This window comes from Nesoenas mayeri (assembly GCF_963082525.1).
Source record: "Nesoenas mayeri genome assembly, chromosome: 1".
Lineage (NCBI taxonomy): Eukaryota > Metazoa > Chordata > Aves > Columbiformes > Columbidae > Nesoenas > Nesoenas mayeri.
Genome location: NC_137541.1, coordinates 130,603,514 through 130,625,079, shown reverse-complemented (window position 1 = coordinate 130,625,079; position 21,566 = coordinate 130,603,514). Strand labels below are relative to the sequence as shown.

Genomic DNA, 21,566 nt, shown 5'->3' with positions numbered 1-21,566 from the left:
AATACTAAGTACAAACAATGATCCTAAAATTTTTCACCTTTTATTTCCATCAAGAGAGTTTCTGTATTATATAGTGAAGTCCTTGTATACATAGACTGTTCATATAACTCAATATCAGTCTTGATGCCTCAAATTTCTTCTTTCACAAAAAATCTCTAAGATCATCTCTGACCTGCTTTCTTACTCATATATATACACATTCCAGATGAAAATTTTTTCTGTCCTTATTTTCTCTCTCTCAATCACACAAAAATCATACCCTCACTTCTTTTCTTCTCAATTATATTTGAGCAAACTGGATGTATACAAAATGTTTAAACAGAATTAAGGCAACATTTTAGTCCCAAGAGGATGTAAAGCATAAAGCAATGGAGTACCATACCATGCTATAGTTTTCAGGTTATGTAAAAAAAGTAAAAGCCAATGAAACCTGACCAGAGGATCCTTGCTTATCTTAGATCAAAAGAAGTTTTGGCTGACTATATTCCTTTGTACGCTATGCCAAAATAGCACAAGTGCAAGTATAAAGACATTTGCAGAAAGTGTATTCTTTACTCTCATTACCTGGAGGATTTACAAACTGCTTATACTTCTCAATAGATGCCGCAAATCTTATTACAGAGTCAAATAAGTGTGATTGGGAAATGAACCCTCAACCCAGAACTGAAGCCAGATTCTAATACTCTTCACAAGTGCCCATATTTCCTTCAATAATATCTAAAACTTGTGAACAGGAAAGTATTTCACAGATATATTGAATGGATAAATTTTTAAGTCATTCACCACCCTCTCAAATCTCTTTTCTCCTTCCCCTCCAAAAACTCTGAGACTTAACCATGATTTATGAAATAAAAGATGAAATACTTTGGTGATATCTGTGCTATAGACATAGTAATAGCACCCATAGGAACAATACTCCCTTTATCATTTTATCAACTCTGGACTAGGGGGTGACCAACACTAACAATTACTCAAAAAATGATGACATGGAAATAAATCGAGAAGAAGTTATAGTAAAAGTAAATGTGATATATTCATTCTTCCAGCTTATTTGCTTCATGGAATACTATATTTCCATTTATTACTCCTATCCCTAAATTATACTATAATAAAACAGGAACTTGCAAATGAGAATACTTAATGGAGTGAGTTATGCTATCTCTTCTCCATATAACACTCTGTATTAAGGATCTCTCATTTCTAGTATAACAGTCTTCCAATTCACAGTATTTTTAAAGGTCTGACTTTTGACATAAATATTTTCTGATACACATGGACAAGTAATTGCAGGCATAGTTTTGCTCTACTCAGCAATCATTTTGAGGCCCATTTTAGAGTAGTCATTTGTCCAATTCTCTGTTGCATTTGCAATCAAATACTTAAATCTAGGTGACCAAGTTTCTGAGATTTGTTTCCAAAACTGTTATTATTCAGCTTATTAGTATCTTTCAGGGCATGCCACACATGCACAAGAGATGCCACAAGGAAAATTAAAGATTTTCCCTATCAACATGCTTGTCACTGAGCATGAAGTCAAGGGAATTTCATAATTTATACTGCTTAAATATGAATTTTTAATTCAAAGCATAACTAGGGCATGAAAATACAGGTACAGAAGAAGTATCACAGAATGGTTTAGGTTGGAAGTGACCTCCGGAGCTTGTCTGGGCAAAGCCTCCTAATCAGGCAGGGCCAGCTATAGATGGTTGCCCAGGACCATGTCCAGATGGCTTTTGAATATCACCAAGAATGGAGACTCTGCAACTTCTCTGGGCAGCCTGTGCCTCTGCTTGGTCACCCTCACAGTGAATAAATGTCTCCTGATGTACAGGAATATGGAACATGATGCAAAAAGTAATTTTGATTTCAAAAAAATACCAAAACAATTTCTAATGCAAATTTTGGTTTAATAGTTTTAAAGGAAGATTTCGTTTTTTCAAACAGTCTCTAAATAACAAATTCTGAAATCAAGAGAATCACCCATTTACTTTCATTATCATATCTGCTTCCCTTTGCTTTGGTTCATAGCTTACAACCTCCAGTAGACCATCATAACACCAACTTGAGTTTCAGAGCATGCAAATCCTACAGGTCTCCTTCAGGTAACTCCTATTTTGACAGAGAACATCCTGCCTTATCTATGCCCCTGTTACAGAGAAGTTCACAATGGTGACAGTCTATATTTCCTTGTCTTTGTAGAGAGCAACTCGAGAGTAAATTGGGAAGGCAAGAGACCCCAGTTTCTTAAGTCTGGAAAAGCAATCCAGTTCCCTAACAGAACCTGAGCACAGCCTGTCCTTTCAGACAACAAGGTTATCTGAAGGCAAACGAGAAGAACATTTACCATAACTGATGCCCTTCAAAAATGTCTGTTAATAACAATAGATAAGCTTTGAAAGCAGCCGAAGACCAGTTTAGGCATATATTCATAAATATTAAGAATAATTATTTAACTTCTTCAGACATTTGTCACAATCTTATTCTTTTAGATTTCATTATACATGTCCTCATACAGCTTATAAAGGCAATATCAGTTACTTCTGGACCTTCACAAACCAAAATCTAAGTCCAGTAAAACATATAAGCACATGTCTATGTGTTTATAATAACACATTCTGTAACACCACAAATGCACATTTCCATGTTTTACATAAGTACTCATCTCAGTCTGTTGTTTTCATGCATTAGGTAAGCAAGAAAATTCTCAACAAATTACTTGATACAGCACCGGAATGTTACTAGATGTCCAAGTTTTATACAGACATTAGTACTTCACCTACTTGAATGTTCTCTCAGCACTTGGGTTTCACTGGTTTGTGCTGTATATTCTGCTTATTCATTAAATCAAAGCATGTGACTTGTGGAAGACAGGAATCTCTTATTTTTCTGAAGTGCTCAGGGTTTGAAAACATGTGTTACTCATATGCAGTAGTAGAAAAGAATTTTTGACTTTTTTTCTTAATTTATCTTTTGGACAGCACATGTAAACTGCCTAATTTGCTTTGCTTATCAGACACATGCAACACTTGATGTACAACAGTAAAAATGTTTTTGGAGTTGGTCATTATTTAAGAAACAACAGATAATAATTCCAAATACTTTAATAGCAGCACAAAGCCATAAATAGACTTAAACGTTATGCAGAAATATCCATGAGCACAATAATTGAAACAGTGTTTCACGTTCCATGGGAACAAGAGAGTACAGGTGATTCTGACCAAGCTTACAAGAAACAGAAGGAGCTGTATGTGGCACTTGTAAACAGCAATCTATGTCCAAATGTATAGAAATATTGATCTCCAATGGAGCAGTTTAGTGTGGATAGTTATCAGCAGTGCATATCAAGCTCATCTTCGACTATGACAAATCAATAGAATTGAAATAATCTTGGCCTCTGCAGGAGATGTCCTGTATCATGATTATATAGTCCAACTCACCTGCTAAAGCAGGTTCACCCAGAGCAGATCGCACAGGAATGTGTCCAGACAGGTCTTGAATGTCTCCAGAGAAGGAGCCTGCACAACCTCTCTGGGCAGCCTGTTCCAGTGCTCTGGCACCCTCAAAGTAAAGAAGTTTCTCCTCATGTTTAGGTGGAACCTCCTGTGCTTCAGTCTGTGCCCATTGCCCCTCATTCTACCATTGAGCATCGCTAATAAGAGTCTGGTCCGATCCTCTTGACCTCCACACTTCAGATATTTGTAAGCATTGATAGAATTCCCTCTCAGCCTTCTCTTCTCCAAAGAAAGATGCTCTAGACCCCTAATCATCTTTGTAGCTCTCCGCTGGACTCCCTCCAGTAATTCCTTGTCCTTCTTAAACCGGGGAGCCCAGAACTGGATGCAGTACTCCAGATGTGGCCTCATCAGGACAGAGTAGAGGGGCAAGATAACCTAACTCGAACTGATAGTCACACTTTTCTTAATGCATCCCAAGATACCATTTGCCTTCTTGGCCACAAGGGCACATTGTTGACTCACGGTCAGCCTGGTCAAACAGAACTCCCAGGTCCTTTCCCACAATGCTACTTTCCAGCAGGTCCGCCTCTAACCTGTGCTGGTGCCTGGAGTTATTCCTCCCCAGGTGCAGGACCCTACACTTGTCCTTGTTGAATTTCATCAGGTCCTTCCTGCCCAGTCCTCCAGTCTGTCCGGATCTCGCTGAATGGCAGCACAGCCTTCTGGTCTGTCAACCCTTCCTCCCAGTTTGGTATCATCAGCAAACATGCTGAGGATGTCCTTAGTCTTTTCAGCCAGGTCATTGATGAACAGGTTGAACAGGACTGGACCTAATACTGACCCCTCAGGAACCCCACTAACTACAGGCCTCCAACCAGACTCAGCACCATTGATCACAACCCTCTGAGCTCTGCCATCCAGCCAGTTCATGATCCATCTCATCTCTTCCATCCAGCTTGCACTTCCTGAGTTTGCCTATGAGGATCTTGTGAGAGACAGTGTCAAAAGTGTGTTGTGGTGTCATGGGCAAGGCTAGTAGGTACGTGCTAATGGACCTTAAGGAAAATTCATATACATTTCTCACAATAAGTATAAATCCATTGAATTCAAAATGCCACAGATACCAGTGACTCAGCAGGGTTCCTCCAGTGATTTACATGAGTGCTAACCCTTCAACTATTGGCTTTTTTTTTTGTTTTGCTTTGCTTTGTTTTGGTTTTTGCATAGAAAAAAATGGAGGAATATAAAGCATTTTTAAAAAAGCCAACCTGCCCCTGAAGAGACATGTTCTTCTACCCTGGAATTTTCCACAGTGTATCAGTTAGGACTTGTTTTTATCCTTAAAAGCATCTGGTAATGCTCTGAGAGGGATCCTGGGTGCCAAACATAAGGAACAATTGTGTAACTGGAAATTATTTTTTTTAAACCCCTTAAGACTTCTTTCACTCAGTCAGTGGAAGTACACATTCATTCCTGTGTAGGCTACAGATCTGAAACTCTTTATAAGACAAGGAAATTTAAATAACTGAAAATGTCCCTGTAGAAGGCAAGTCACAACTACTTATGCTTTGTTATCAGTGAAGGGCATCTTTTAAGTCTGTCCTTCTATTACTGTACTGATTTTGTTTTGCTGGAAGATTTATTAAAGCAGAATTGAACCTGAAGTATCTCTAAAATCTGTGAGACTATATAGACTGCTCCATTTCCACAAGTGCTCTGACAGCCTTCTAGAGAAGTGAGCTAAAAGTTTAAATCTCCAAGTGCTAGTCTGAATTAATTTGTTAATCTGTTTAATTAAATCAGGCTACTTTTGTGCCTCTGTTTAGATACTGAACCACAGGGAAATGTTTCTCTTCTATTCAACCTACAGCATGCTTAAAGGAAATTTCAGACATGGCAGAAGCATAAGTCTCTTTATAGCTTTTCCCTTTTCATCCCTTTTCCATCCTGTCTTTCTTTCTTGAAGCATAAGTGGCCACCAGTTCAGAGCTATTTATTCTTCTACTACAGGAGCCTCACTGAACTGGTCCCATGTGAGAATGTGAGGATAATAGAAAAAAGAACAATCAAAATAAATCTCATTATTATAGACCACTAGGGGGAAGTTTGTGCTTGGAGATGCTTCCCCAGCCTTCTCTTAATCTTTGCTCCTACTATGGTGCATAAAGCTCTGAAAAACAAGCAGATCTGTGTGTAAATCAGCACCAAAGAGGCCTGACTCTCTAAAGATTTGTGGCTCAGTCTGACAACCGGCTGCTAACGACCTAGGTAATCCCAAACTCTCTGTCCTCCTCTCTACCACTTTCCCCAACATCCCCCTCTAGCCTGCTTGCTATCTCCATTCAGTCAGCAACAGCAACCTTGTGGCCATGTGGTCAGCTTGCCTACCCACCTACAAGTTGGTCCGACTCAGAAATGATTAATTTTCACCCAAATCAGCAAGTGGCTCTGGTGAGCACACAGTGACAGGACTGCTCAAGCAATGTGAGGAAGAAAGCAGGAACGCATAGGCTGTTCTTCTCAGGGATGGCCCACCATTTTCTTGAGGTTAAGCTAAATTTGAAACTGTAAATATATCTGAAACATTTGACCCTTTGTCAAAATTTGTTAACATCAGGCAATAGACTGAAAACATGATGTGGAAGCCTCAAATGTGACAGTGCATATAAACATTTAGATTGCAGAGGTTGCTTCAGGCTAACAATGCTATGGGCAAAAAAAGATGCAAAAGTTTATTGTGCTGTCACAGGACAATGAGGAAACCTGTCTACAGACTGAAACTGCACAACACTGCTAGCTGGCATGACTTTTAAATAAATCTAACAAGATTGGGATTACTTCTTTAAACGTAACTGTTTGAATCAGAAACCAGCACAAGAACCTTGGATTTCTTGCTGCCTGAAAGGGAAGATTCTATCACTGAAAAAAATACAAAGAAAATAAACTATACTTTAATAGATTTCTTTAGTTTCTCAAATCATGATACTATGACCAAGCAATCAGTTTCCCTCAGGAAAAAGGGCAGGAGCAAGATCTAATTTTTTGAATGGCTGTAGTTTGCAACACTGAGCACATGAAAAGCCTGAATTTGGAATACTATCAATTGCTTGACAGATAAAGGAAAAATATACATTTATTCAGACTGAAAGCAAAGGCATGAAATTGCATAGAAAACAGGAAAGAAATTAATTCCTTGGTCAACAAATGTTTCTTAACTAGTTGGAGCAACCTCTGGAGCAGTTCTTTTTTTGTTCACTATAATTATAATACATTTTTATTTTCAGCAGATGTTGTTTAGTTGTTCCAAGTCTCACTAGTTTGAAATTCAAGGAAAAACAGCAACCTGGCTTCCAAAACTCTTAGACAAGTTTCAATGTTATGAAATTTGTGTTTAGCTTTGGCTTTTCACTTTTGAATCAACAGCACACAATCACTTCAATATTTAACGAATTCCTCTGCAAAGGCAGACTGTAGACTTTCTAATGGTATTTAATTTTAATGAAAGCCAATGTTCTCACTGCAATTTATTGATTCCAGTAGTTGAGTCTTTCGGGAAAACATCCAAATCACAAAACTTATGCAAGTTGTCATCAAAGACAAAAAGAATGTTTATAGTTGTCATTGTTGTTTTTTTCTTTTTTTTTTTTTTTAAATACTTAGTCTAACAAATGCTTCCACAAAGAAAAAGCAAGTACAATGTAACACCATTGAAGTTTTAAGAGCACCACAATCAAATCACAAGTGGCAGACTGAACCAATAGCAAAGGTGACCTCAAAAGCTGGACAGCATTGGATATTGTGTTTATATCAATTATTAGAGAAAACTGATCCTTGAAACTGCTTGCAAAACGCCTGCATTGGCATATAGAACTTGAACATCATCCTTGAAAATATCCTTCCTATATGAGTTCTCTCAGCTGTTACACTTTGTTTCTAAAGTTATATGTCATAAAGTTAGTATATTAATTACCTTGAATCCAACTGTTTGGAATGGGGAGTGGAAAATGCTATTGCCACTTTGAAAGACCGAAAAATCTCCTTGCAAGCCCTATATATTGCTAAATGGCCAGACACTGTTGTAGGCAGCCAGTTGGTAAAAATAACTTGCCTGGAAGGGACCCCCAGCTCCAAAGCTCTGCAATCCAGAGATAATGTTCAGAGTCCTTATTGCTGAAACCTAGGTGCCTTCTTTTTTTTTCTTCTAGAAACTATTTTTTTTCCAACAGATATCATAATTAAAAAGATATGCAGCCTCTTCTCTCTCTCTTTCACAGCATAACAAATGTAGTGCTTTTTGTCCAAAACACCATAGCATTTACATAAATATACAATAGTTAGACTGGACAAGTTGGTCTTTGAATTTAGCATAGCCTACAGCTTTCTTAAACTTTAGCAACGCTAGCAACTTCTGTCAAGAGGTGACCAAACTATTTTTTCAGGGCTCAACGGTCACGTTTGAGATGTGCAGGTAAGTTAACAATAAAGTTTGTGCATGCTCAAACCACTCCTATTAGTACCCACTAATCACTCTTTGTTGAATGTAAATTGAAAAACGTTACTCTATCTCCAGCGGCGTTTGAGCCAACACTTTGTGCGTGCCAGTATTTTATCTACCAGGCTACACAGAGACCAGCTTTTAAAAACGTAAAATATGTTAAGTGATAAATTAGCCACCAGAGGGAGCTTCATAAAGAGAATCCAAACCAACAAAGACCAGGAGAAATAGACCTGATAATGAACATACTTTAATGCAGACAGCTGCAGAGTTCAAAGTGCAATCCAGATTTTCTTTTGACCTTTGTATGCATAATATAAGGTAGCAAGAAAAGAAATCAGATTCCATTTCCTTTTTCTTTCATGTAAAAGCAGAAATATAGAACATCGCATCATGTGTTTGTTACTAGCACACGTCTTAAACAGAATTTTTAGAAGCAGTACTACAATGAATGGTGTGTATATATCAAAAAGCTATAAAGTAAACGACTGAGATTGCCATGGTAGCATCTTGGCTCCCCAATTAACATAAATCCTCGTAACATTCTGACAAATCCCAAAAGAGGAAAAGAGACATGCAAAGGTAGCAAAGAGCATCCTCTTTGCCAAAAGACATTTTGGGACAGCTGTGCACAAGGAGCAACTGGAAAGATTACTACACATGCCCATCCCACTGGTGAAGTGAGGCAGTTTAATCTCCGCTGAAGGCACTACTGGCTGATGTTCATGACATTACAGCATAAATGTTAAATGCTGCAATCACATTTTACGCTGTTTCTAGTTGTCGTGTATTGCTTTAGTTTTCTGTTTTAATTATTGTATCTAGAGCTTCATTTTATTTTTACAGACAAGGCTATCGTTGCATTTTCACAAATGTTTCAGCTATTTAAGCTCTTCTCTAGAAAAGCGCTATAGCGAATATTACAAATTTGTTGTTCTCTCTATCTTCAAGAAAACCCCAAATGTATGAGACAGTAATTCCACAAGGGGGTTTCTGGGTTTGCTGCTATAACTAAACACAATCTTGATCTTCTGCTTTCCAGATTTTTTTGTTTTGTTACTATATATAAGAGGTTTCTATAACAGTACTCACAGTTCTGCATGCTGCCTGAGGACAGCATGATAGATGTCCTAAAGAAGAGAAACAAATTAGGTTAAAAATTCTATAGGAAGGTACCTGCACATATGCCAGAGAGATCATAACAGCATGGGGCAATATGTAAAAAGCTTATTAATATGAGGTTTCTTCAGTCAACGAATAAATTAGAGGGCACACACCAATATAAGTTAAGTTTCTGTCAAGACCGCCAGGAAGACAGTAAAAAATAATCCCTCACCTGTAATAAAAAGGTGAGCAATAGAGATATAGAGCATGAAAGCTCTCAGATCAAAGATTTATCCCTGGGAACAGCAATAAAACTAGCTACTGCAATTTAATTATGAAAGGGAAATGTCTTGGACAACAAATTTACAGTGAGGTTCCAGCACACAAATTAAGATACAGTACCTTGTATCTTATAGAATTATCCCTACTCATTATAAATCAACAGAAGGTGAAGCTCATGCAAGGCCCAACAAAGCTAAACAGAAACCTACTGCTGTCTTCATCAGGCTACAGAGCAAGTCCTTAACTCAGAAACTTTAGAGTTAGTAGAAAAGAAGCAGCTGTACTTTTTTTTTTTCTCCTACCGTATTACCAAATAATAAATGAGCGCATATAAAGGAACTGCTGGATTCTCTTTTCAAAAGTTCAGGTTAAAGAAAATCACTATGACATAAAAAGTAAGTTCACCTCAAAAATCTACAAACCATGGTGGAAGCTGCATAGGGTGGGGGTTTTTTTAGAATTTCGAAATGGTATTTCTTTTTCTGAGGCTTTCACCCTAACCTTTAGGTTTTTGTTCTATGAATAGCATAATTAAGAAGTGCTGGATTTCAGAACTCTGCATAAAAATTTGGGTTCACATTCACGCCTTTTGGACTTCTTCATAGGTGTTCTCAGAGAATGTAAAACATTAAGATGTGTGTGCTCTAAGGCTTTCTGGAAAACTTTTAGGAAGGCAAAGGCCTGATGCTGTTCCCTGTTCACTGTAAGGCAATTAACACCCATTGTGTCTTTGAAATCAGATTTAAAAGGAAGAGTAATTTGTTCATATATCAATGTTGACTTTCATCAGCTTAAAGCCAATCAGAGAAAAAAAAAATTACTATACTTATAAATTAAACCGTACCTAACCATTGATGGAAAACAGCTATCAAATCCTAGCTTAGTAAAGCAGGTGTGTATTAACAGGTTCTGATTTTACAACCTTTCCTTGCACATAACCGAGACCGACTAGAGCCTAAGTACTTCATGAAATCTGACTGGATTTGAGCATGTGCTTAAGTAGTGTGCTAACACAGGCCTTGGGGATGTCTAAACAGGATTTATTGTAGAAAAATACATTTATTTACCAGCTGCTGAAGAAGGATTTCTGTCTGCTGTGGAACACATTGGATTATGATAGAGGAGAGGCTTTGAATGGTGTCTTGGTTGCTTTCTCTCCATTTGCATTCCTGCTGGATTTCCATCTTATTAAATTTGCACATTAAACAGTTCCCTAATCCAGTTTAAAGTGATGCAGTGCAGGTGGACAGCAAGCCAGTGATTTAAGTACCCAGTGAGGTGGGACAAGGAAAGCAGAATGGCTGTGCAGGATTTGACTGCACCGCAACAGACTCATTTTTAGCTACTTTTTATGTTCTATAATTATACCTTATACTATAATTCTAATTACCAAGATAGATGTCCTCTGTTGACAAGCATCTATAATCATACAGTTTAATTAAAACATAACTGAAATACCTGTGGTGATAAAAATACCTCTAGGAAATTAAAATAAAAAAAGCCTTTAGTATAAAGGAAGCTCATTTTACATCTGCTACTAGACTCTACATCTGCCTTCTTGCACCCTCACATAAGAGTTTGTCTTGGTGCTCTTCAAGTTAAGCATATATTTGTACTCAGTCATCACAAAGAATTTGGAAATAACACTGTTATTCTCTCATTAGAAAATAAAACCCAGTTCCAGACCTTACTAACATTTTATTTAGTCACATACATTTGTGCAAAATCAGTCAACAACTAGTGAAACCAAGCAATCCAGAGCAGTAGTACTTTAGAGATGTTATGGACAAGGTACATACTGACCATTCAGGGAGGACAGCTGTGGAGAAGCTGTCCAAAGTATTCAAACTAATAAATACCTTTACATCATGGCTGGCCTTTCAGAAAACAGGCTATATACTAAGAGCAGTTAGGACCTTTCAGGATAAAGTAATAAATACTAAACCTCAAAAGCAGCCTTTATATGTTCTTAAAGTGACATCACCTTGTCAATGTAGCTGGGACTACTGTGAAAGAAAAGTGCTGTGCTACCTGTGAACATAGGGAGGTGATGCTTCCCCTCAGCCCTGGCAAGAGAACATCAGGGACACCGTGTCCAGCTCTGTGCTCCCCATGTGCTGGAGCAAGTCCAGAAAAGGGCCACAAAGATGATTAAGGGAACATCGAGCAGAGGTGGAGAGAGCTGGCACTGTTCACTCTGGAGAAGGCTCAAGGAGGATCATATCACTATGTATAAATGGAGGTCTGAGATGATGGAGGCAGGTACTTCTAAGTGGTGCCTGGTGAAAAAACAAGGAACAATAGGGACACATTGAAATACACAAAATTCCATTTAAACATAAGGAAAAATACCTTTATTGCAAGGGTGGTAGCACATGCAGTATAGCCTCAACAGTCTCTTTCACCATAGCTCATCAAAGCTAGATGTCTGTACTGCACAGTATTCATCCCTTCAAAATCTATAATTCCTTCAAAATCTATAATTCCTTTAAACTCTATGTTACTCTCTCTTGCCTTGTGTCTTTATCTTTCTTCTCCCTCTGTCCACGCAGGTCTTATTCCTGACACTTTCTCTGTAATGTCCCATTTTAAAACTCTCATTAACAATTCAGATAATATGGGAGAATGTAGCTGCTATCAGTAATCATTTTTATTAGTTGATGTTATTTTCCATGGAACCTGGAGAGGCATCTTAAAGTTACAGAATACTATCAAAACATATTATAAATTTGAGAAAAGCAAAATATAAAGTTTTCAGAAATTAGTGCTGTATACTTTTAATGTAATTTAGCTTGTTCCATCAATTTTCAAACTGCTTTTTAGCTCTCCACAACTGTATGCATCTGTTATACTGTGAGGATCACAAGCAGTGCCTTTTCTACTTCAATTATTCAAATTCAGACTTGAATTATAAGCTTCTAGAAAATCAAGAGCCATTTAATACACTAGCAGGAACATTATAGGTTAAATTTATGAATATGTATCCTTATAATTTGTTTCATCGCATATGTAGGCATGCACAGATTTTAAGTGCTATTATAAGACATTAGGAATTTAAATGAAATATTAATTGGAAAGCAATTACTGAATTTAGCAGTGGAGAGATCCGGACAATGGTTTGCTTAAGATTTGTTACTAAGCCACAAGAGAAAAGGAGGCTGATAGTGCCATCTGTTGGTAAATTTAAAACTGACATATTTTAATAGAGGTATGTGATCTAAACCATTCGCTGCTATGCTTAATGTAACACCAGCAAGGTTAACCACCTGAATAGCCTTTATAGTGAACCACGCTGCACTCAGTTCTCAGTTGTATGTGCAGAGCACAGTGGGGCCACAACACCCCAACACAAAGCCAGGATTGAAGTTGTTCTCAAACATGCACAGTTGACCTCAAGAGGCTTTTAACAGCGGAAGTTTTTTGATTGATACAGCATATATAGTACATTCTGGAAGACAGTTTTTCAGAGTGGGGCTTTGTTACTGTTTTAGTGCGGAGCAGAAGGGCACTTGAAGCAAATCCTCTGATCTTCCCTGCTAACCGCACACAAGTTTAGATGGTTGAACAGTGCACAAGAACTAGATTGCTATTGGCGATGTGCTCGAGGTACACACATAGCACACTCCAGCGGCTAATGGGGCGAAAAATGTCTGAACTAATGAGCTGCCTGTACAACCATGAATTCCTCCAGCATATTCCCAGCTTACATGATGCAACAGACTGCTCTCAAACTACTGAGAGCTCAAATGACATCCCAAACTACTTCTTATGATGTGTGAAAAGTCAGATGCTACGTAAAAAGTTGGTTTGGCTATTTGCCTCTCACATCATTTCCCTGTCTCTCTCTTCACACATCCCATTACGTCTTTCCACACATGTTATGAATCATGTTGGCTCTTACAGGAAATAAAGTTTTCTTTTCTTTTGAACAGTTTTGCTGACCAGTTTCTCCTGATTACATTTTTGGCCTTTGCTCCCTATCAAGCAGGTGTTTTCTTTGTAATGAAGTAGTGGGAATTTTGGGTAATGGAATGGGTTCTCATGAGGCTGGCAGTACCATACACTTTTCAGATAGGTGTTTTTAATCTTTGTGTGGGAGAAAGATATGAAGAGTATGGCCAGGAAAGGAACATTCACATCCAGCAATCCACACAGGCTGTTAGCACATTGTCACAGACATCATGTCTCACAGGCAGGCAACCACAATCTGATCGTATTTCAGAATTACATACAAGAAAGCCCATTTAATTTGCCATAAAAGAATTAAATCACCACCTATCCACAGACTCGTAAACACAGTGGGCCAGGAGGTATGTAGCATTTCCAAAAACTCTCCAAGCACCCAAGCAATGCAAGCGACCCTGTCTCTGCTTGAAATGAAGATGCAGGAGACCTCTCTCAGTCCAAAGACTAAAACATAGTCATTAGAAAATTTTCATATCTTCCTGAGATACCAATGACTGTGGCCTGCAGGACAATCTCATTTTACGTCATCATAGGTGCCCTGAGCATAAAACAGAACTGTGTGCAATCTCAGAAAATCCTGCACAACCCAGGAAACCGTGGTGAGTAAAGGTCTAGTCAGCACTTCTTCCACACACTGAACAGAGTGCACTTGTGGATGTCTTGAGATACTTTGATCAGGACTTCTTCCACAATATACTTACCCACCACAAACTGGGTACCTATTGAGCATTTGGAGTGATGGCTCACAATAGTCCATAGGACCAGTCTTTCAAACACAGAAATAGATTCTTCAAATTACATCTGATGGTGCTCCAGCTCTGGTGCCACCTCATAGGAGACAGCACTGACTGTACCCTTTTGCCTTAAAGTTCTGAACTCACTGCTGTTACCCCCACATCCCCAGGACTGAGTACATTGCCCAGGTCCACAGCACCCTACCAGCTGGTGACATGGGAGTTTCTTGACAAGGATTTCCAGACAGTTACAGTGTCCATCACAAAACAGGGCATCTGGGATAGAAAGAAATATTTACTGGGGTGGGGGGCCTTCTTAGAATAGCTGCCAAATCCTCAAAAAGCAGAAACTTTTCTCCAGACAGCACATCTGTTTGCCCAGTGACAAGACTCAGCATCAGAAGGTGGCTGAGTAGTAGGCAACATGGTGCAGGGATAGAAGTAGAGCAAGAACACAAGGAGAAACAGAAATAAAACTTGTTTTGCATGGGTATAAAACCCACATGCACATATATACTTACAGGCAAACATCCTTTCTCTATGAATCCTCACATAAGAATTAAAAACTTAAATAGCTAATGAATATGCTGGCAGCAAGTAGGAGCAGTAATAGGCTTAGACAGGATGCTGGGCAATAGCATACAAAGACTAAATGAGGTTCTTTTAAAAGATTTAATATCAAGGACATCACTATTGAAATACATTTACATATTTAGATTTAACTTTGGTCTCCGCTTTCTTTGTCCATTCACATCTATTATTTACAGCTAGGCCACTGAACAAAGTGGTGGGTAGCAATGGAACAAAACAGTGGTTAACAGATAATGAATTTCATGTCCACTCACAAAAAAGCAGTTTTCTTCTTAAGAACAATAATGTTTCAGTGATTATTAGCAGGCTTGTCCATATATTTCATTATGATATAATGAAATCCTTGCAGGGAGAGGGGAGGAAACCACTCCACAAAGCTTTCTCTTCACTGCATATATTCTGGGTTGAGAATTAAACACACTGTTGTATCTCAGTATTATTTACTCCATATACATACGATCTCTTGCACATGAAACTGCCAGTGTTCTCTATTGTGACAAATAAACATAGCAAATACATGCTCTGTTACTAAACTTTTTTTCTTTTATTAACTTATTTAAATAAGAAGTAGCATAACTGGGGGTGGGGGTGGGGTGTGTGGTGTGGAAGAGCTTTAGGCAATTGACTTTTCCGAAGTGTTTGCAGAGATAATTGGAAAATGTATTGAGAATGCTGTCAATCACCTTAATAGATGCAAAAATCTCATATACTTCCAGAGAGACAAAGGTGCTCCTGAGAGACACCAGGAGAGAGTTTCATAGTATTTGACAAGAAGTTTCCATTGCAAAGAAATTTCAGGCTACAGCATAATTTCATTAAACTCCATTAGAGTCCATTTATGCTTCCAATCATTCTACCGTATCTGCTAATTATTACAGAACAAACTTTTTTTCTTGCACCACACAGGAAAATATTTAAACATTAAACACAAACCCTCTCTGAATGAAAGCGCTTTAACAATTTTATAGTGTGAAAACTTCCCTGAGGTGAAGAGAAACAAGCACAACAGTCCAAAAAATTAGTGGTAGAAGAGATACCTGTGGTATTTCTCTATTTCTTTACAAATTTTCTCTCACATCTGTGGTGTAAGATTGGTTTAAATCTTTGTTCAATATTAACTTTTCCAGTGTCTACAGGACACTTTGTCGTCAACTAGAGAAACATTATATTTTCTTACATCTCTGCATATATTGAGACTAGAGATATAAGAGTCAAATATGTTACAGATATTATTGCAGTATTTTGTTTTGAGTAAGAATCCTGGAAATTTTAAAAGGCACTTTTTTCATTTTTTTTAAAAAAAAGCGTGCATGAAGTTTAAAGTCTGTTATGCAGTTACATAAAATGATCAAACAATAGTTTTGCCACACAGTCTTCACTTACCACTTGGAATTCATCAGCTGATACATTTGCATTAGTCTTCTCTGGCTAAATAACAAAGAGGAGGAATAACCATCAGAAAAAAACAGACCTTCCACCACTACTGGTAAGTTTTCCAAAACACATTATAGAAGAACAGGGAAGGAAATGGGTAATTTGTTGACTGCATCCAGTTCAAACAGCAGGAGTTGAATCCAGTAAAATGGCAATGTAGAAAACTGCACAGAATAACTGTTAATTTTCAGAAGAGCAAGTAGCTCACTAGATATGTACCACAGCCCAGACTTAAAAGATAGTATTCTCTAAGCCCTACTGACAGTTACCCCAAGTCACGTTCATCAGTAAAAGCAAGCCATAGCACATACTGCTCTTTATTCAGCTTCTGTAATCCCATCTCAAGCCCTTGGTACGTATCAAGAAGAGGAGCGCATTTATATGCCAGACTGACGTGTTGTACAGTAAAACATTGTACTGACCTGTCATTCTTGATACAAAAAAAAAACCAAGCACAAGATTTACTGCTGCCATCTTCAGTGAACTAGAAGAGCAATCACAACAGCATGTGGCTGTTTTGACTTAGCCATTATCTAACAAACTCACAGGAAGCCCAGTTTGCATTTCTAAGTCTTCATTACAATGGCACTGGGTAAAATTGCAAACCATAACAGGGCTCCAGTGTTTGATAGCTGAAAATGCCTGGCCAGCAAAGTTATCAAGGATCACACAAAACTGCGACAAATAACAGGTTATTTGCTTTCTGACAACAGCACACAAAACAACTGTAGAGTAACACATTTTTTAGTGCAGACAGAAGCTGCTTGGCTACAAATGAACAAAACGATAAATACACACACATATGAAAAAAAAAAAGACCCATAGAATGCCATCCTCCCTCTCCAATGGCAGTTTGAATGCCATCAGTTTCGTTTAAATTTTAATTAGATTTTACTGTAACAAATACTAGAGATTGTCCTACAGTATGCATACATAAGGACTTCTGCCAAGACTGCTAATAAAATACTATGCCTCTTTCACAATTTAGATCATCACAATTCTGCCTTTTTCTTTCAGTCAAAAACTATTCTTAAAATTCAGAATGGTAAGTTGGTTTAGGTTCATGAAATAGTCAAGATAATTGCAGAAACAGCTAATTTCTCTCACAGATTTAATTAAAATAAAATACAATGATCATCCCTCAACCAAAAAAAATCCTATTTATTATTTCTTAGGTCATTTGCACAAATCCTGTAGTGCAGCTTTATGATGCTATTTTTTTTTGACCATGCCATTATATCCTCTTTCATGCAATGTTTTGAAACATGTTCACATTAGGCACTTTTGTGCAATTTATAAATTTATTAATAAACTATAATTAGTAGACTAGAACACAAAGACCCACAAAATAATGCTTTCTCAAAGGCATTAGTGACACCCCTTTATACAGGATACAAGCCTATAAGACATGATATTTTTATCCTGAAAAAGACTGCTTAGAATACCTACGGGGTTTTTTTTAATACATTCAGCTTCCTTAATGTGACAATACATGCTGTACAGGATATCTGAACAAAAAAAAGGAATTAATTTGGATGTGTTACCCAGCCATAAAACTGGACCATCTGCTTCTTTCTGGTAAGGAAAAACTTTGTTTCAGATTCATATATCTGCATTGAAATAGTTTTATTTTTGCAAATTTTCTGAAGTTCTAATTCTTCAGATACCATACTGATCCTTCATATAAGGGCAACGTTTTCCAGGTAATATCATCTACATTTGTGACTACTTCAAAGTACACATTTCTGTTGTCCACTAAATGCTAAAGTGACATATTCTTCTTTTATATAAGTGCTGAAGAAAACTTACATCTAGTTGTAAGCTGCCACATAATAACTGCTTGATGCAATTCATATCAGCATCAAGGGTATTTTGTATGCTAATGAGAAGGGGCTTTTGGTAATATCATCAGTTGTAAATAGAAGATGACATCATAGTATAAAGACTGATAAACTGGTTGAATTTAGAACTATTTAAGATTAAAGATTAGTATTTTTTCAAATACAAAATATTTGCTTCATATTATTGAATGAATATAGCAAAAAAGGAGACTTTTTTTTGTTTGGTTGTTTTTTTTATCCATATATTAAAACTTTTCTGGAGTTGAGTTAATGTCTCAGGTGAGGTAAAACTCTAAAGGTGTTCCTGCATCTTCTTGACCAAAAAATGAAAGCAAAGGAACTAGGAAGTTGAAGAGTTGTGACCTTCCAATGTGTTCTTGGGCTGGAGCCACCAGTAAAACCATCCTATGACACCTCTGAGCCCAAGAAAAGATGACAGTGGTACTTGACATGAATCAGTATTGAAAGAAATGGTCTGTCACTTCCTAAAAGACTATGAATCAGAAGAACATACATTCATCCAAACATGGACATTTCTGCAATATGACTAATAGTTCAGGGACAATTGTGAGACGGAGTTTCTAAAAGCACAAGAGATTTATTTATTTATCAGAATTTTTTAATGTAAACAAATGAAAGTTCTGTTAAAACTTCAAATACTAGCACATTGCACTGGCCCAGACCAGATTGTTCAGGCTGTTTCCTGAAAGAGAGATGTGAATTGACCTTGTTAAAAGGCAAAAAATAGTGGAATTTAATTTGAATGCAAGTGCTTTATTAATGGTTGATTATTTCAGTATGAGACTCTGAGGAGCTGTTTTTATTCAGCAAACTTGAAATACTTTTGTTAGATTTGCAGTCCATAATTAAGATCACTACCTTTTCCCCTTTTATGCACTCTATTACTGATAGAAGTGGATTCACTAACGCTTAAATAGAAATTTCTTGACCAGGCCATAAGCTGATTCAGTTACCCTTAATATGCTTCTACAGAGTAGAGTACAGCTTGGTCTTATTTTACTTTAATGAGATTATTCCTTCAGATGCATAATTTTTGCACGGATATGAACAGGAACATTTTAGCATTTGTCAGCTACGCTTTGCTGAGATGATTAATAACTTTTAGAACCACACTTGGGGCTGATAGATGTCTCCGCAGATCTGCTTTTCTTTAGTGGGATGGAAAACACTGAGAATTACACAGTAAAAAGTTTTGAAGCATTGACTGGATAAAAATAGATGACCACAAAGAAGCAGTAATAAGCAGACAAGAATACAATAAAACTGAAATGTCATACACATAGTTTTTGTAACTGCATTTAGCTAAAAAGAATGCCAAGCATTCTCCATTTTTCCCTGCAAGATTTCCCATTATTCCTGTCTGAATGTTAATGCCCTTTTAGAGGTCCTGATAACTTTGATATCAAAACGTAGATCCACAAAGCCAAGTTAAAAAAAAAATAATAATAAAGTAAGATTCATTGTTTTTCAATTAGCTGTGGAACTTCAAGACAAATGAAATTTAGGAATTTTTTTTTTTCATTTACAGAAGAATTGTTTTTTAATAGATTATTCACAAAACAAACCTTCACCATTTTCCAGATCTATTCATTTAGAGAGGGTTCATTAAGTAACCAGAAGACGAAATTATCTTCCAACTTCTATCAATTTAAATTAGGATGGCTGAAATTCAACAGAATGACAGCATTGTAACAACGGTACAAATTAAAAAAGGGTGTTAATTTTATTGTCTACAGCTTTCAGAAAACTGTATAGGATACAAGAAAAAGAAATGTGTGAAAAACCTTGCGTAATCCTTCATCTTCCCACCAGCCAAGGGTGCAATCTTGGCAGTGCTCTGAGGGATGAGCTGCCTATCATGTATTACTCCAGCACTTTAGAAAAACCCTACATCTTGAAACACGCAATATCTCAGATGCTAGTGATTAAAACAGATAACTGTTTCGTGCAGATCTCTGTGAGCATTACAATGTGCATTTGTCTAAGAAGGCTAACCCTAGGCAAGTAACTCTCAAACTGGGTGAAGGTAGCGCAAGGGTTAAGAAAAAGTTTAAGGACCATGTTATATTGGAGCAATCATTATAATGCCAGTGCTCTGGGCAATGACAATCTGTTAGCTCTTTTCTAAACCCAGTACAGGCATTTGTAATGCAAATGTTAGCGCGCTGAATATATGGCACTGTTTCTGCACTCATTCATACCAGGGAGGGGAAGAATCATGTGGCCCCATCCTCCCCTAACAGCAGACTGCTCCCTGTAGCTCTTGTTCACTTCCCTATGTTTTTTTCTAATCTAGTTTTAAATGTCATTAAGCACAGAGATTGTTGTTCAGGACTGGCCAATAGCTTTTGTTAGCCTTGTTTTTCATTCCCAGCATATAGCAGGCTGATGTATACAGTGAATAGGCTAGATTCCCCTTTCTCATGGTTTTTAATGTAGTTTTACTGAGCTGCATTGGTGGCACCCTGAGTTTAGAACTCTATAAGCAATCTACCTATCTAGAAATCAGGAACAGGAACATTGGTCAAGCGTTTTGAGACTTTTATGGCTCAGTTTCCTTGAAATCTGCATGCTTGGTAAAGTACTTAGAAAAAACGAGAAACTGAGTCACAAACTGGGAAAGGCTAAAGATTGAAGAGGAGTGGTATGAAGGAAAATTATGACATTGTTTGACATTGTCATTCAGTTAGCTGCAGAAAATATGCAGATAAATAATATGTCTACAGCCTTTTGTGTGCATCACAATCCTACAGGACTAATTTATAACCATTTTTTTTGTTCAGAAGCCACCTTAAGAATTTTGCCATGGAAGCATTGAATACCTGCAAAACCAATTTAAGCCTACTGCAGGACTTATTTTTCTGGCTGTTTTTTCATGGACCTGTTAGAAAAAAGCCTTACGTTTACTGAGAGCTCTGTAGAACAAATTGGAAAGTGTTGCATAAGAATATCCAAGTTCTTTTTTCTGACAAAATTACTTGAATGACAGCTCGCCATGAAAGTGAAACAGAAAGATGTTTTTTCCAGCTTCTCATTGCCCTTGATTAAAATAAATAAACAAACCTGCCAAGATTAAAAGTAGTGAATCTGGTTACTTACCTTGGAAGAAATCAGCAGAGAGAAATATGTGACCAACAAAGTACATTAGCCATATTCAGTAGTTTAAGCAAGATCTGATGGACAAAAACACAAACAGAAAACTGAATTTTCTACCTGCTTTTCCTTCCCTTCAAAACCATATGTGAAAACTAGGCAAATGTTCAAGGCGACAGATAAGTTCTGCCAAGGTAGACACTTTTGCCTGAGTAGTAGGTAGGAAATGGAATTTGAGGGATTTTTTGGCACAAGTGCTGAGATATAGTAGAATTCATGGCTTCTCACCTCCAGATCTAAAGAAAAAAAGCAGGTAGTCATAACTTATATGACTTTAAAATTACAGTGGAACAGCTGTTATGGCACATATGATGAGAAGAAGGTGCTAAATGGTCTGCACAGAGGGTGAACTTTGGTGTAGTTCAAGATGCCTACAAAAAGCCGTGCAGGGAGGTGTAGGGAATACAGTATAGGCAAGAAAAGTAGAAATCCCAGTGTTTGGTAGGAGAAGAAATTCCCATGCCAATTTGTGTATTTCTTTATAAAGAAA

General features: G+C 37.3%; 1 long non-coding RNA gene across 1 annotated transcript; it reads right to left on the bottom strand.

Annotated features, from left to right (window-relative positions):
- Positions 1-11,445: 11,445 nt before the first annotated feature.
- On the bottom strand, positions 11,446-21,091 carry LOC308042233. The gene is made up of 3 exons (XR_013922333.1): positions 21,023-21,091; positions 16,011-16,055; positions 11,446-11,615 (listed from the first exon to the last, which is right to left on the bottom strand). It is a non-coding gene; the product is annotated as an uncharacterized lncRNA (long non-coding RNA).
- Positions 21,092-21,566: the final 475 nt, after the last annotated feature.